Source organism: Choloepus didactylus, chromosome Y (genome assembly GCF_015220235.1).
Source record: "Choloepus didactylus isolate mChoDid1 chromosome Y, mChoDid1.pri, whole genome shotgun sequence".
NCBI lineage: Eukaryota > Metazoa > Chordata > Mammalia > Pilosa > Megalonychidae > Choloepus > Choloepus didactylus.
This window is the reverse complement of record NC_051335.1, coordinates 25,159,124-25,177,371: the sequence shown is the minus strand read 5'-3', so window position 1 is coordinate 25,177,371 and position 18,248 is coordinate 25,159,124. Positions and strand designations below refer to the sequence as shown.

Sequence of the window (18,248 nt, the reverse complement as noted above, 5' to 3'; positions counted from 1 at the left end):
CTGAAGAATCATATAGAATGTCCATCTATTTGCATTTACTCAAAGGTGCTGCTAGATCAGTTTCAATTAATGAATTTTTGGCAGGAATGGAAGGAAAATATTATACTATCAATGTGACTGATAACTCTTCCTTCATTCCAAATAGGAATTCATTCCAAATAGGAATAGTAACTCTTCCTTCATTCCAAATAGGAATTCCTTTTCCAATAGCTGCACAATACACAGCAGGAAATCCCAGTGATAAGAAACTTCATGGAAGAAACCTATTTTTACAGGACCTGAGGAGAAGACAGACTCAGATCATGTATTCAAAGAGGCCTAGATTTCTGGTGGTGCCTCAGAAGGCATGTGGTCATGTGCAGTTCTATCTACCCATGTCAGAATTAGATGTGGGTTGCTAAGTAACAGATATCAAATACAAAGACTCTCCCTGACTTCTGGAAACTTAAAGGGACTCAAAGTGGACAAGCAGTGGAAGAAGTTGGGGCCACAAATGACTGGAGTAGGTACACGAGGATGCTTCTGCAGCCAAGAATATCTGCACAACTGTTGGAAGATGAGCTTTTGACTCTCTGTGGAATATTCTATGGCACACCATGTTGTCTTTTTTTTCCCTTTTTTTTTTAGTGGGTTTGATCCCCACTAACTGTAACCCCAAATTTGTAGTTCTCCTTTTAAATTTTGTGCAGTTTGCACAGTTTGCATTTGTTTCCCTCTCTTTTTAAATCAACTATATAAAAAATTAAAAAATTAAAAAAACATACAATAAAAAAACATTTCAAACAGACCATAACAAGGAAGTAAGAAAACGACAACAAACCTAAGATAACTACTTTTCTTCCAACATGTTCCTTCTCAACCCCAAGAAAGTAACCTAATACAGCAATATTTCTGTGAACTTATTCCTACTATACCCATCAGAAATTAACAGACCATAGTCATTCCTGGGCATTCCCAGAATGTTAAATTTACCCACGATAGCCTATCTATTCTTACTGGATTATCGCTCCCCCTTCCTTAATTGCTCTCTATCACTAGTTCCCCTACATTCTACATTGTAAATCATTTGTTTTACATTTCTCAATATTCTCATTAGTGGTAGCATATAATATTTCTCTTTTTGTGCCTGGCTTATTTCGCTCAGCATTATGTCTTCAAGGTTCACCCATGTTGCCGTATGTTTCACGACATTGTTCCTTCTTACTGCCACATAGTATTCCATTGTATGTATATACCACATTTTATTTATCCACTCATCTGTTGAAGGACATTTGGGTTGTTTCCATCTCTTGGCAATTATGAATGCTGCTGCTATGAACACTGGCATGCAGATATCTGTTCATGTCACTGCTTTCAGATCTTCTGGGTATATACTGAGAAGTGCAATTGCTGGATCGAAGAATAACTCTATATCCAGTTTTCTGAGGAACTGCCAGACTGACTTCCAGAGTGGCTGAACCATTATACAGTCCCACAACAATGAATAAAAGTTCCAATTTCTCCACATCCTCTCCGGCATTTGTAGTTTCCTGTTTGTTTAACTGCAGCCATTCTAATTGGTGAGAGATGGTATCTCATTGTGGTCTTAATTTGCATCTAATAGCTAGTGAAGCAGAACATTTTTTCATGTGTTTCTTGGCCATTTGTATTTCCTCTTCAGAGAACTGTCTTTTCATATCTTTTGCCCATTTTAAAATTGGGCTGTCTGTACTACTGTCATTGAATTGTAGGATTTCTTTATATATGCAAGATATCAGTCTTTTGTCAGATACATGATTTCCAAATACTTTTCCATTGAGTTGGCTGCCTCTTCACCTTTTTGACAAATTCCTTTAAGGTACATCATCCATTATTCCCTTTATATGAAATTTTTTTTTTATCATTTTTATGTTTGTATATTGTTTTAGTTAGGGTCCTCCAGGGAAACAATCAATGAGAGGTGTCTCTGATTATCAAATTGTAAAAGTGACTCACGCAATTGTGGGTATGCACGAGTCCAAATTCTGTAGAGCCGTCAACAAATTGTCAAGGAAGATGTCCGATGAACTCCTCAGGAAATGAACCAGCAACTTTGACGAACTCTTCAGGAAATGCTTCACTGGGTAGCTGAAGAAGAAGTGAACGTCCTCTATCTGTCTTGCTTGTTAAGTCCTCAAATGATTAATTGGATCAAATCCAGCCAATTGCATTCTCTCATTGTGGAAGGCACGTCCTTTGATGAGTCATCAGTCATAGCTGTAGTCAATTGACTGATGATCCAATAAACCAGCCTGGTGGTTTATCAACCAGCCTCAAACATCCTCACAGCAATTGTTAGGTCAGTGTTTGCTTGACCAGACAGCTGGGTCACCTGGCCAAGTTGACACGTGAACCTAACCATCACATATATATACTCATAAATATATATTTATTTGTTACAAAAGTGGGTTTACAGAAAAATCATGCAGAAGATACAGGGTTCCATATATCACTCTATTAGTAACACCTTGAATTGGTGTGGTACATGTTACAATTGATGAAACAATATTATTAAAATTGTTACTATTAACTATACTCCATAGTTTCCATTAGGGTTCACTGCTTTGTGTTTATAATACTATGGTCTCTTTTCTCTTTAAATTTTTATTCTAGTAACATATATACAACCTAAAATTTACCCATTTAACCATATTCAATTATATAATTTGGTGGTGTTAATTACAGTCAGAAAGTTTTGTTACCAATCACCACTATCCATTACCAATTTTTTCCATCATCCCAAACAGAAATTTTGTACCAATTAAGCATAACTCCCCATTTCCTATCCCCCAGCCCCTGTCAAGCTGTAGTCTAATTTCAGACTATCAATTTGCTTATTTATTTCCTATCAGTGAGATCATACAATGTTTGTTCTTTTATGTAAGGCTTATTTCATTCAACATTATGTCATCAAGGTTCATTCATGTTCTTGCATGCATCAGAATTTCATTCCTTTTGAAGCTGAATAATATAATATTTTATGGCATTATTACATGTTACTTACCTATTGATCAGCTGTTGGACACTTGATTTGCTTCCATCTTTTTGCAATTGTGAATAATCCCACTATGAGCATCAGTGTGCAAATACCTGCCTGAGACCATGCTTTAAATTATTTTCGGTATAACACACTTTTAGATTATAAAAGTGAGATTGCTTGGTCATATGATAATTCTGTACTTGATTTTCTGAGGAAGCATCAAACTGTTATCCACAGGCTGCACCATTTCCTTTGATAAACTTTTGAACATAATTCCTGAGTGGAAATGAGGTGCAGCAGAAAGAGGAATGGATTGGGTGCCAGGAACACAGGGTTTTCATCCCAGCTTGGCCTATACCACGCTCAGTGACTTTGTAAAAGCTATTTTACCTGAAATTCCAATTCCTCATCTGTACAATGAGGAAATTATATTGGATGACCTCTAAGTTCCTCCCAACTCTAAAATCCAATGATTTTATCCAATAGAAATGGAATCGAAGTTCATAAATATCAGGAAAAATATTCTACTGTACATGTGTGAGAACAAGAAACAGGGAAACTAACCTTTTAAACCAAAAATATTCAAATTTGTTTTTAAATAGAACATGTACTACATTTCCAACTCTAAACAGGTAATCAAAATGCTAGTTTAAATGGTTTAGAGCCAAGACATTTCTCCACCCCAAAGGTTTCCTCAGATCATCAGAACTGAGAAACTGGGTAAAACAGAAACTGTCTTTCCACAATTGGTCATCAAAAATATGATTGCTTAATGCTAACTAAAAGCAGTATGATTTGCTACCACTTTACCCAAATTAGAATCTCTGAAAATAATTTCTTTCTTTCTGAAATAATTCCAAGTTTTCAACTTCTACATAAGGCTGTAAGACTGAAATCCTGGAGTGTCTATTAACTAACTGTTACTTCTTCTGAGTATATGAATGACAAAATATCAGTTTTCCCTGTGTGCTTCAGAAAACATTTGCTTCAGTGGGACACCCATTTCATTGGGACACCATGTTTATTTAGCAATGATTATCTAAAAAGATCATTGTAAAAGATGAAAATTGTGGTAAAGAACATTCCTGGCTGCATCTTTTCATCTTAACCCATTTTCTAAAATCTATTTTTATTAGAGAAGTTGTATAGTTGCAGAAAAATCATGCATAAAATACAGAGCTGTCATGTATCACCCTATTATTAACATCTTCCATGAGTATGGTACATTTGTTACAATTCAAGAAAGAACATTTTTATAATTGTACTAATAACTAAAGTCCATTGTTTACAATAGGATTTGCTGTTTGTGCTGTAGTCCTGTTTGTTCTTTTCAATTTTTTCTTCCAGTAACAAACACAACCTAAAATTTCCCTTTAACCACATTTACATACATAATTCAGTAGTGCTGATAACGTTTACAATGTTGCGCTACCATAAACACCATCCATTACCAACTCTTTACAATCAATGCAAATAGGAACTCTGTAGAATTTAAGCACTGACACCCCCCCCCCATTCCCTACCCCTACCACAGCCGCTGGGAACCTATATTCTAGATTCTGACTTTATGAATTTCCTTATTGTAATTACTTCCTATCAGTGAAATCATACAATATTTTTCCTTTTGTGTCTGGCTCATTTCACTCAAAATGGTGTCATCAAGATTCAACCATGTTGTTACATGTATCAGAACTTAATTACTTTCCATGACTGAATAATATTGCATTGTATGTACATATTAAGATTTTATTTATACATTAATTGGTTGATGGACACGGGTTCCTCCCATCTTTTGGCAACTGTAAAATATGTTCCTATGAACATGGGTATGCAAATATCTGTTCAAGTCCCTGCTTTCATATCTTTTGGGCATATTCCTAGAAGTGGGATCACTAGATCATATGGTAATTCTATATTTGACTTTCTGAGCAACTGCCAAACTGTCTTCCACAGCAGCTGCATCATTTTATACCCACCACCTATTGTTCCTATTTCTCCAAATCCTCTCTAACACTTGTAATTTTGTGTTTTTTTCACCTATATACAGGATCATGTGTTCTGCAAATTGTGAAAGTTTTACCTCCTAGTTTCCAATTTGGGTGCCTTTTATTTCTTTCTCTTGACTACTTGCTTTAGGTAGAACTTCTACTGCAATGTTGAATAACAGTGATGACAGTAGGTATCCTGGTCTTGCTCCCAATCTGAGAGAGAAAGCTTTCAGCCTTTCACCATTGAGTCTGATGTTTGCAGTGTGTTTTTCTTGTATGCCCTGTATCATGTTGGAAGTTTGCTCTGTTCCTATTTTTTCTAAGTATTTTTTTTTTTAACCACGCTAGCAGGCTGGATTTTTCAAATGCCATTTCTGCATGAAGGAGATGATCATGTGGTTTTATCCCTTCATTCTATTAACATGGTATGCTATAGTAATTGATTTTCTTGTGTTGAACCACCCAAGCATACCTGGGATGAATGCCACTTGATCATGGTTATTCTTTAATGAGCTCTTGCATTCGGTTTGCTAATACTCTGTTGAGGATTTTTCACATATATATATTCATTAGAGATATTGGTCCGTACTTTTCCCTTCTTGTAGTATCTTTATCTGGCTTTGGTATTATGGTGATGTTGGCTTCATAGAATGAGTTAGGTAGTGTTACTTCCTCTTAAATTTTTTGGAAGAGTTTGAGCAGGAATGGTGTTAGTTATTCTTGGAGTGTATGTTGAATTCACTTGTGAAGCCATTGGTCCTGGACTTCTCTTTCTTGGGAGGCTTTTGGTGACTGATTCATGTCTTTAAGTCTAACTTGTCTACTTCTTCAAGAGTCAGTATAGGTTGTGTTTCTAGGAATTTGTCCATTTCATCCATTTTTTTGACAAACAGTTGTTCATAGTATCCTCTTGTAATTATTTTTATTTCTGTGGGGTCAGTATGCCCCCTTCCTCCCCCGTTTCTAATTTTATTTGCATTCTTTTTTATTTTGTCAGTTTAGCTAAATGTTTTGTCAATTTCATTGATCTCTACAAAAAATGAATATTTTATTTTATTACTGCTCTCTATTGTTATTTAATTCTCAATTTATTTCTGGTTATAATCATTATTATTACTTTCTTTCTGCTTGGCTTGGGTTTAGTTTGCTGCTGTCTAGCTCCTCCAGATGTGCAGTTAGGTCTTTTTTTCTCAGCATGGCCTTCTCTGCATCTCGTAAGTTTTGATACATTTTGTTCTTGTTTTCATTTGTCTCAAGATATTTACTGACTTCCCTTGTGATTTCTTCTTGGACTCACTGATTGCTTAAGAGTGTTATTTAATGTCAACATGCTGCGGATTTTCCACTTCTCTGCCTGTGTTGATTTCCAGCTCCACTGCATTGTGGTCAGAGAAGATGCTCTGTACAATTTCAATCTTTTCAAATTTACTGAGACTTGTTTTGTGACCCAACTTGTGGTCTATCCTGGAGAATGATTCATGTGCACTTGAGAAGAATGTGTATCCTTTTGTTTTGGGGTGCAACGTTCTGTATATGCTTGTTAATTCTGGTTTGTTTATCATATTATTCAAATTCACTGTTTCCTTATTGATCTTCTGTCTGGATGTGCTATTGATGAAAGTGGTGTAATGAAGTCTCCAAGTATTATCGAAGAGATGTTTATTTCTCACTTCAGTTTTGCCAGTGTTTGCCTCATGTATTTTGGGGGCATTGTGGTTAGGTGTATAAGTATTTATTATTTTTATTTCTTGGTGGATTGACCTTTTTATTAATATTTAGTGTTGTCTCATAACAACTTTTGACTTAAAGTCTATTTTGTCTATTAGTATACCTTACCCAGCTCTTTTTTAGGTTACTATTTGCATGGATTATCCTTTTCCATCCTTTCACTTTCAGCTTATTTTTGTCTTTGGGTCCAAAGTGAGCCTCTTGTAAGCAACATACAGTGGGATCATGCTTTTTTAAATCCATTCTACCAATCTTCATCCTTTCTTTGAGGAGTTTAATCCATTGACATTCAGTGTTATGACTATAAATTGCTTTAGCCATTTTGTCCTTTGTTTTTTTGTCATATCTTTATGCCTCTTTTCCATTATTGTAGCCTCCCTTCCTGTATAGTTGATCTTTTGTGATGTGATGTATCTGACTGATCCCTTTTTCATTTCCATTTCTGTATTTTAAAAGTACTTCCTTTGTGGTTATCCTGGGGTTTGTGTTACATAACCTAAGTCTATAACCTACTAATCTGAAAAGATACCAACTTAAACTTCAATAGCATACACATTTTCTACTCCCATATTCCTCCATTTCCCCTCTTCAGGTTGTATTTATCCTACATTACCTCTTTATATTTTTGCATGTCCTTTATCAGGACATGATTTCTTATTTAATTGTACTTTAACTCTTATAGGAATTAAAGAATAGAGCTATATATTGAGGATACAGTACTATTGGGTTTTGTATTTAACCACTTAGTTATCTTCATGGAATATCTTTCTTTCTTCCACTACTCCAAGCCACTCTCTCTTGACTACTCTTTCAAACTGAAGAACTTCCTTTAGCAATTCTTGTAGGGCAGATCTTTAGGTGGCAAACTCACTCAGATTCTGTTTATCTGTGAATGTTTTAAACTCCCCCTCATGTTTGAAGGACAGTTTGTCTGGATAAAAGATTCTTGGCTGGTAGATTTTCTCTTTCAGTACCTTAAATATATCATGCCACTGCCTTCTTGCCTCCATGGTTTTTGAAAAAAAATCAGCACTTTGTGTTATTGAGGATTGCTTGTATGTGATTAATCACTTTTCTTTTGCTGCTTTCAGAAGTCTCACTCTATCTTTGGCATGTGATATTCTGATTAGTATGTGTCTTGCAATAGGTCTACTAGGGTTTATTCTATTTGGAATATGCTGTACTTCTTGGACTTCTATATTTATGTCTTTCCTAAGAGTTGGAAAATTTTCAGCTATTATTTCCTCAAATATTCTTTCTCTTTTCCATTCTCTGCTTCTTCTGGGACTCCCATGATGTGTATGTTGGTACACTTCATGCTGTTACAGAAGTCCCTTAGACACTGCTCAATTTTTTCTATCCTTTTCTCTGTTCTTCTGCCTGTAGGATTTTGATTGTCCTTTCTTCATTTTCTGATTCTTTCTTATGCCTGTTCAAGTTTGCTGCTGCATACCTCTAGTGTATTTTAAATCTCCATTATTGTCATTTCATATCCATAATGTTTCCTTTGTAAACTTTCAAATTCTTCTTTATGCTCATTTTCTTGTCCTTTAGCTCATTTATATTTAGTTTCTTTACATGTGTTCCTTCTTGAATTGATTTAGAAAATGTGTCTGAACTTCTTTGACTTGTTCCAAAGCCTATGTCTCCTATGAAGCTTTAATTTGTTCCCTTCTCTGAGCCATACCTCCCTTTTTCTTAGCATGGCTTGTGATTTTTGTTGATGTCTGGGCATCAGATTATTTTGAAATGCCAACCCTGAAGTTCGGTTTCTCCCTCTTGTCTAGGGTTTTATTTTAGACTGGCTATGTATTAAGACTCTGCTTTGACTCAGCCCAGCTTATACTGAAACTTTAGAGTAGCCCATGTTTAATTGTTCAGATTTTCTCAGGCATTCTGCAGCTGCTTCTTGCCCTGTACATGTGCTGCAGCTTTGAAAATTGCCCTTTTAAGTCCAATTATTTCACCTCTAAGATAAAGCTTCCTTTTCTCTGTTCCTTCTCTCTGAACCTTGATTTATTCTGTATGTTTCTGTGCAGGATTTTCTCCCCAGCTCCTATGATTTGTTCAAATGCTCTCCTTCACTCAGCGTCCCCTTTTCATTACTTATCATTTCTGGGACCTATCCTGCCTTAGAGAGTTCAGTTTTCCCTTTTTCAAGTCTTTTTTTTGTGTGTGTGTGTCTTGTAACATCCCTGATAGGGTATCTTGCCTCAGGTAGCCAGATGGGTTCAATGTTCATAAAGGTCCCGTTTTTTTTTGTTCCGGTGCTCCAGGAGTCAGACTGGATTGGGTGTGTCCACCGCTTGTAAATAGTTCTGCTGTAGATCTCTTTTGTTTCCTAGGGACCCTTTTGTATGAATGCACTTACCAGCTGCTTGGGTTCCACCCTGAGTCTCTGTGGCCTTGGGCCCCTGTGCCTGGATATGTGTGGGGTTCTTATGGTCTGCATCCACAGCAAGAGGCACCCAAGCCATGCTGCCACTTGTGATTCTTAAGCTGCAAGGTACCAAGTGAGGATGAGGGGTCCACATTGGGAGGTTCAAGTCATAGACCTCCCTTTATTTTGGTGTTTTTTTCTTTTTCTTCTATTCAACATTTGTGGATTTTCTTCAGTCTCTAGCACCCTCGAGTTCCAAGCAAGTGGGATTTGTCCTTTTATTAGTTGTTTCTGAGGGGAGTCTTTTCCAGGGGATGTCTTATATCACCATGTTGATGACATCACAACAACTAACTAACCAGTTTTATCCAGCTTATTTGATTTAATATTCTCATTTACTATATAGTCTACATTCAAAACCTATATACTCAAAGAAGGGAGAGAAAATACCGCTCTATAATTTAAGAAAATTGAAATTGCAATAATTCAATATTTTCAACTACTAATCCACAACAGAATATCCTGGGATGAAGCTACAAGGTAAAATGATTATGGATACACACTGATAAAAGTTGCTACTCATTGACACATTCAGCAATTAGGAAGGCTAGGACCAAGATGGGGAGTATGGAGAACATGATCCAGAAACAAGGAATCATAACTATCTTTAAATACATTGCCTTTAAAGCAAAATATGTTTTTCAAACAGCCATCTTCACAAACTGAGCTTTGTCAACATCTAAGAGAGAGGCAAATAAAAGATTTATCTTGAGGTAAATAAAATGTTCAAATCCTTGCAGAGGAAAAGTAAACATATATCTTGAGTTTGTTCACATCCAAATGCTAAGGCTTCCTTTTGATTTTCACAAGTGACTCTCAGACTGATCTACTCAAAAATTTCCAAATGAATCCATCTGCTCACCAAAATATTTCTAAGTTAAGGCATCATCTTGCCCAGTCTTTATGATCTCAAATCACCTTGATTTTAGTTTTTTTTTTAATTTGTAAACTGAGATTTTTGCAGGAAGAAAGCAAAATTTTCACTCTTTAAAATAAAGGGATATAAGAAATAAAACCCAGTATTCTTGTTCCATATTCAGAGCCCATTATTCAATGACTGAAGCTTAGTCATTCCAATACTGTACATTAAAAAGAGTATTTTGCAACACCCATTTAAAAATGTATACATCTTTTCCTTTGTGTACATATGTAATATTGCAATGTAAAATTAATAAATTATAATTAAATGCCCTTTTTTGGCATTTCCTTTCAGTGAATCATCCTAGGAAGCATTTATTTCACTGTATAGAACCACTTAATTATGATGGAGTTAAGACTTAGAATGGTCCCTACAATAACTCTGTTTTTTTTATTTTCAGGTAATTCAGTTTTAATAGCTAAAAATAGTGGTTAATGACCACAATGTCCCAATGGCCTAGGGATTACCTCCAATCATGTGAAAAAAAAAATAGCTTCAAATGTCTTGATGGGGAAATTACCTCCACCTAAAATGTTCCTACTCTTTCGTGACTAAATTTATGCCATATCACAGAACACTCATTTTCAAAACTGAATCACACTTCAAAATGAGTATTACTAACAGCTGCTTCAATCATATCTGCAACGGAGTAAAATATTTTCCAACCACATCATCAGACATATATACAAGGAATTAACAGAGAGGCAACATTTCTACCTAGACTTTAAGTACATTTCTAGCAGTGCACCTGATTTATTCAAAGTGCTGTTTTTCTCAGCAGGGTAAATAATGCTCACTATAATATAATGCCCAATATAATATTTTGCAGTTGATTATGAACTTCAGTGTTAACTCCAACTTCAAAAGTATGAACCTACACTCTGGTTCACAGACTAACTGAAATACTAGCTTTAGGTTACTTATAACAATTCTTACCTAGAGTTGCTTGTATATCACATAACGGGACAACCAATTTTGGTGTCTTATTTTAGATAAGATATTTAAGTTTAGATATTCTTCCACTAATTACAGGAATACAAAACAAAACAGAAAACAAATCTCTTCTGAACCGAATTATAATTTAAAGCACATTAAACCATAAACCAAGAAAACAAGTACTTAGAACCTTTTCTAAGAAAATAAAACTTCATTATTTAGTTATGTGGCAATTCATGAGATACAAAAGTTTTTCACACTAAATAATTGCTACCTAATTATATCAAATTCAAATTGGAAAAGAGAAGACTTTCCAAGTGAACATATGTCATCATTTTATTAATTATTTCTACCAGGTAAAATTTGATTATATTGTTTGGGATTCTCCTCCTATGTCAAGCTTAAAGGAACTCATTAAATTACTAAAAAAGACAGGAAAGCTTGTAATGAGGTGATTCTTAAGTTTCAACACAGATTAGAGTCTTGACCATCTAAAGAGCTTATATAAGTAAACCTCTCCTATTTCCCTAAAGGACTTAAATAATTTTTAAGTGGATGTTGCTTTATACAAGTGTGAGCATGTGCACACACCCTATTTAGATGTTTCTCAGTATAATTTCAGACAGCAAAAGCAGTGCCTTTATGATGGAAATAGAAAAGGCAATTAACTTCTTAATCTTTTTAGATTATTCACAGCATAGAAACTTACAAATTATATCAGGGTTTGGAAGTCTTTAAAGAAAAATGTATACATTTTGGTAAAAAACAATAGCAATGCTCCATTTCAGTGGAAAAATAAAATTTCAATTACTGGATGATAAGTTATGGTGCTGGTTAATGAAGAATAACATTTCTACGTGCTAACATGAAAATTAAGGTTTTCCCTTCAAAAGGTATATAATCAAAAATACTTTAAAACATGTTATGTATAGAAATCTATCAATTAAGACATCTGAACTATAAATGCATGTCTCCTTCTGACAAGGTGTAACTTTATATGTGCTTACAAATTCATTTTTACAGGACAGAGAAACAATGAAACTACGCTGTCCCCCTTTTCTTTTTTTTTTTTTTTTTAATTTTAAGAAACAGACACCTTCCATCCAAATTGGCAGCATAAAGGAGATTTTAAAAACTATAAAAAATTTGGAAACCAATCTGATTCTTCTGGCTATGAATATAAAAAATCAAGCCTCAGAAATGGAAATGAGGTAAAGTCAAATGGCAACAAAAATTGTGCTCTGAAGCATAACTAAGTTGAGGATAAACAGAAATACCACATTAAATAAATTGTGAAAGATGTAAAACTAAAATCCCCTTTTAAATAAATATTATCTAAAAGAAGGATTATAGGAAATGGGAATGTATGATTTTTTAATAAAACAAATTTCCTTCTGTGAAAATGTATATTGAGGAGAAAAGAGAAAAGAAAACATCTTATTTGACTTGGCAGGAACAGTTTCCACAGCCTTTCACACTGCTGACAATTTCTTCTTGTAGCTTTTTCCTTTCCTCCTCCTTGGACACACTTTCTTTCTTTGCATCCCATTTGGGTTTATCATAGTTTTGCACACGACTGCTCTGTGTATGCCACATTTCTGAATAGATACTGCCAGGGTTAGCAAGCAAACCATGGTGGGTACCACGTTCAGCTCTCTTACCCTAAAGAGCACAAACAAGAGAAAGAAAAAGGTCAAATAGCTAGCATAAAATACAAAATTAAGCAATACTTTGTAACTGAGGATTTTGAAGGATTTGCATTCATTAAAATACCTCTCACAATTCCTCCTCATCCGTAGTACAAATGGGAAAAATTAAGGTAGGAATGCTTTTTCCACCATTGAGCTACGCAGTCCAGTAAACAAACATAAGGCTATACAACTCCATATACTGTATGTCATTTAACTTAGAGGTAAAATTTTAAAATTTCATTTTGAATGGCAGAAAGGGAAGGTTAAAAATTTAAAAAGGTTATACTTTCTGTAATAGGTAAATATTCAAATCAAAATTCTTGTTATTTATACATGGATTTAAAAGATTTAAAAATAATATCCAGAAATCCTCATATATACATTGAAAAATAAGATTTCTCCATGAAAAGTTTATTTCTTTTGGTAGAAATTTTTAAATAGCTATTAAACTTAATATTGCATAGATTCGGTACAGATTCCAAACTCTGATTTACATTTAATTTGCCTTCTCTTGACAGCTACAGCTAAACATGCTGGGAGACAAAGGAATTTTGTCACTGTTACTGGTATTCCTTCAGCAAAATCACACTGGAATTTGTGCCAACTTCTTAGGGGTTAATTTAAGGCTCCTGCTTGATTGCTGGCTGGACATCTAAGAAAGCTATTTTGCTCAGCTATCTGATCCTTAACAGTGTAGTCCTCAGCCTTTACATGTATGGGCCACTACATTGGCACAAAAGACCCCATGGATTACATATTTTATACTTTTCCACTTACCAATGTTAAAAAAAAAAAAAACCCTCAAAGAAAAACCTTATAAAAAATTAATAAAAAAAGATCTCAGCCCTGGTCAAGATAGCAGAATGAGAAACTTCAGGGCTCTGCCCCCCAACAGAAGCTTTGAACAACTAGTAAGAATTGGGAGAAACATCTTTCTAAAAGGGACAGAACATGGTTAAAGGACTACAGTAACAGGGTAAACGCCAAATCAAGAAAAAAGCTACTTAAAAGTGACAACCCAGCTGGGACCTCCCCAGCCCCCAACTGGCTCGACTGTAAGTCGACTCGCAATCCCAGTACAAATCCCTGGGTCCTAGCTGAACAGGGAGCAGAGTAACTCTCATGCGTGTATAAGAAGCATGTATGTCTGGCCTTATCGTCAGGTGGTGGCCTGGCAGACTCGCTGGCCCAGAACTTGCCTGCCATGGAGAAGGTAGCTGAAAGACCTCTAGACAGAACACTGTGGGAGATCAGTCAAGTTGTGCTTCCTGGGGCAAGGGACTGCTGGTTATAGGACATACAGTTCAGTGCATGGGACCATGTGGAAACTGTTTTCTAGGAAGAGTGGACACTCCTATCATATTAAATGGGAGAATTCCTAGGGTCAAACACATACACAAGACAACACACATACATACAAGGGCCAAGGAGGCCCCAATCCTTTGACATGGAGCTATTCTCTAAAATCTCTGGATAAGCTGAAGGAGAGCACCCACAGTGGTTAATCTGCAAACACTGGGAAAGGTGTTCTCTTTTACTTCCTTTTAACTTGTCAGGTTTTTTAAAAACTTTATCAAAAAATAAAAAAAAAAAAACATTTCAAACAAAACAAAAGGAATAAGAAAAACAAATGGCATAAAATAACTACATTGCTTCCAGCATGTTCCTATCACACCCAAGAAAATTTACAAACCGTAATCATTTCTGGGCATTACCATAACATTGAGATTACCCTCAATAGCTTATCTGTTCTTATTAGATTATCATTCCCCCTTCACTAGTTGCTGCCTATCTCTAGGTCCCCTACATTCCACTACATAAAACATTTATTCTTACATTTTACAATGAGTTCACATTAGTGGTAACATACAATCTCTCTCTTTTTGTATCTGGCTTATTTTCACTCAGCATTATGCTTTCAAGGTTCATTCAGGATGTCATGTTTCACGACCTTGCTCCTTCTTACTGCTGCGTAGTATTCCACTGTGTATATACCACATCTTGTTTATCCACTCATCTATTGAAGGACATTTGGATTGTTTCCATCTCTTAGCAACTGTGAATAACGCCGCTATGAACAAAGGTGTGCAAATATCTGCTCGTGTCACTGCTTTCAGATCTTCTGGATATATTCCTAGAAGCGAAATTGCTGGATTGAGGAGTAACTTAATATCTAGTTTTCTATGGAACCACCAGATTGTCCTCCACAGAGGCTGTACCATTATACACTCCCACCAGCAATGAATAAGAGCTCCAATTTCTCCACATCCTCTCCAGCATTTGTAGTTTCCTGTCTGTTTAATGGCAGCCATTCTCATTGGTGTGAGATATCTCACTGTGGTCTTAATTTGCATCTCGTTAATAACTAGTGAAGATGAACATTTTTTCACATGTTTTCTTCAGCCACTTATACTCCCTCTTCAGAGAAATGCCTTTTCATATCTTTTGTCCATATTATAATTGGGTTGTTTGTACTATTGTTGTTGAGTTGTAGGATTTCTTTATATATGCAAGATATCAGTCTTTTATCAGATACATAGTTTTCAAATATTTTTTCCCATTGAGTTGGCTGACTCTTAACCTTTTTGATAAATTCCTTTGAGGTCCAGAAGCTTTTAAGTTTGAGGAATTCCCATTTATCTAATTTTTCTTTTGTTACTTGTGGTTTGGTTGTAAGGTCTAAGAGGTGATCTTCCAATACACGGTCCTGAAGATGTTTTCCTACATTATTTTCTAGGAGTTTTATGGTACTGTCTCATATGTTGAGGTCTTTAATCCATTTTGAGTTAATTTTTGTGTAGGATGTGAGGTATGGGTCCTTTTTCATTATTTTGGATATGGATATCCAGCTCTCCCAGCCCCATTTGTTGAAAAGACAGTTATGTCCCCACTCAGTGGTTTTGGGGGCCTTATCAAAGATCAGTCAACCATAGATCTGGGGGTTTATCTCTGAATTCTCAATTCGATTCCATTGATCAATATGTCTATCTTTGCACCAATACCATGCTGTTTTAACTACTGTGGCTTTATAGTAAGCTTCAAAGTCAGGAAGAGAAGCCCTCCCACTTTGTTTTTCTTTTTTCTTAGAATGTTTTTAGCAATCCAAGGCATCTTTCCCTTTCAAATAAAATTGATAACTAGCTTTTCCAAGTCTGCAAAGTCTGTTGTTGGAATTTTGATTGGATTTGCATCAAATCTGTAGATGAGTTTGGGTAAATCGACATCTTAATGATATTTAGCTTCCTATCCATGAACATGGAATATTTTGCAATCTTTTAAGGTCCCCTTCTATTTCTTTCAGTAAAGTTACATAATTTTCTATGTTTAGTTCTTTTATACCCTTGGTTAAGTTTATTCCTAGGTAATGGATTTTTTTAGTTGCTACTGAGAATGGAATCTTTTTCCTGAGAGTCTTTTCAGTTAGGTCATTTCTGGTACACAGGAACATTATTGACCTATGTGCATTTATCTTGTATCCCACTACTTTGCTACATTTGTTTATTATCTCAAGTAGCTGTGTCATCTATATCTCAGGATTTTCCAAATATAAGAGCATATCATCTGCAAATAAGGACAGTTTTACTTCTTCCTTTCCAATTGGAATGCCTTTTATTTCTGTTTCTTGCCAGACTACTCTGGCTATCACTTCTAGCCTAATGTTGAATAACAGTGGTGACAGCAGGAATCCTTGTCGTGTTCCTGATCTTAGAGGGAAGTCTTTCAGTTTCTTGTAATTGAGTACTGCACTGGCTATGGGTTTTTCATATATGCCCTCCATCATACTGATGAAGTTTCTTTCAATTCCTACTCCTTGAGTGTTTTTATCAAACAAGGATGGTGGATTTTTTCAAGTGGTTTTTGAGCATCTATTGAGAAGACTGTTTGATATTTCCCTTTTGATTTGTTAATGTGTTGTATTACATTGACTGATTTTCTTATGCTAAACCATCCTTGCATGCCTGAAATGAACCCTACTTGGTCATGGTGTATGACTTTTTTAACGTGTCTTTGGATGTGATTACAAGAATTTTGTTGAGAAGTTTTGCATCTATATTCATGAGGGAGACTGACCTGTAGTTTCCCTTTCTTGTAGTATCTTTACCTGCTTTTGGTATTAAAGTGATGTCAGCTTCATAAAATGAGTTAGGCAGTGTTCCATTTTCTTCATTTTTTTGAATGAGTTTAAGTAAGATTGGTGTCAATTCTTTTTGGAATGTTTGGTAGAATTCTCCTGTGAAGCCTTCTGGCCCTGGGAAACTTTTGGATGACTGATTGGATCTCTTTGCTTCTGACTGGCTGTTGAGGTCTTCTATTTCTTCTCTGGTCAGTCTAGGTTGTTCATGTGTTTCCAGAAAATTGTCCATTTCCTCTAAATTATCGTTTGTTGATGTATAGTTGTTCATAGTATCCTCTTATGGATTTTTAAATTTCTTCGAGATCCACAGTAATGTCTCCTCTCTCTTCTATTATTTTGTTTATTTGGGTCTTCTCTCTTTTTGATTTTGTCAGTCCGGCCAAGGGTTTGTCAATCTTGTTGATTTCAAAGAACCAACGTTCGGTTTTATTTATTATCTCTTGTTTTTTTGTTCTCTGTATCATTTATTTCTGCTTTAATCCTTGTTATTTCTTTTATTCTACTTGGTTTAGGATTAGTTTGCTGCTTATTTTATAGCTTCTTTAGTTGTTCCATTAGTTATTTGATTTTAGATCTTTCTTTCCTTTTAATGTTTGCATGTAGAGCTATAAATTTCCCCTCAATACCACCTTCACTGAATCCTGTAAGTTTTCATATGTTGTGCTCTTGTTTTCAATCATCTCTAGATATTTAGCAATCTCTCTTGCTATTTCTTCTTTAACCCACTGATTGTTTAGGAATGTGTTGTTTTAACCTCCAGATATTTGTGAATGCTCTAGATCTTTGATTGCTATTGCCTTCTAGTTGTATTACACTGTGATCAGAGAATGTGCTTTGAAAAACTTCAATCTTTTTTTAAAACTTATTGAAGCTTGTTTTATGCCTCAGCAACTGATCTATCCTGGAGAAAATTCCATGAGCACTAGAGAAGAATGTGTATCCCGGTGATTTAGCATGCAATGCTATATATATGTCCAAAACAAATTCATTTATCAGATTGTTTAGTTTTTCAGTTTCCTTATTGGACCTCTGTCTGGTTGATCTGTCTATAGGAGAGAGTGATGTACTGAAGTCTCCCACAGTTATTGCGGAAACATCTATTGCTTCCTTCAGTTTTGCCAATGTTTGTCTCATGTAGTTTGGGGCACCTTGATTGGGTGCATAGACATTTATCATTGTTATTTCTTCTTGTTGAATTGTCCTTTTTATTAGTAAAGTGTCCTTCTTTGTCTCTTATGACATTGTTATATTTAAAGTATATTTTATCTGAGATTAATATTGTTACCCCTGCTTTCTTTTGGCTGTAGCTTGCATGGAATATTTTTTCCATCCTTTCACTTTCAATTTTTTTTGTGTCTGTGGGTCTAAGATGAGTCTCTTGTAAGGAACATATTGATGGTTCATGTTTTTAAA

General features: G+C 35.3%; 1 protein-coding gene across 1 annotated transcript in view; it reads right to left on the bottom strand.

The window, feature by feature from the left end:
- ABCB7 (ATP binding cassette subfamily B member 7) overlaps positions 1 to 18,248 on the bottom strand; it is a gene marked incomplete at its 5' end in the record, with an annotated part of 140,168 nt that overhangs the window by 20,033 nt on the left and 101,887 nt on the right. The gene's annotated exons all lie outside the window — the stretch shown is intronic.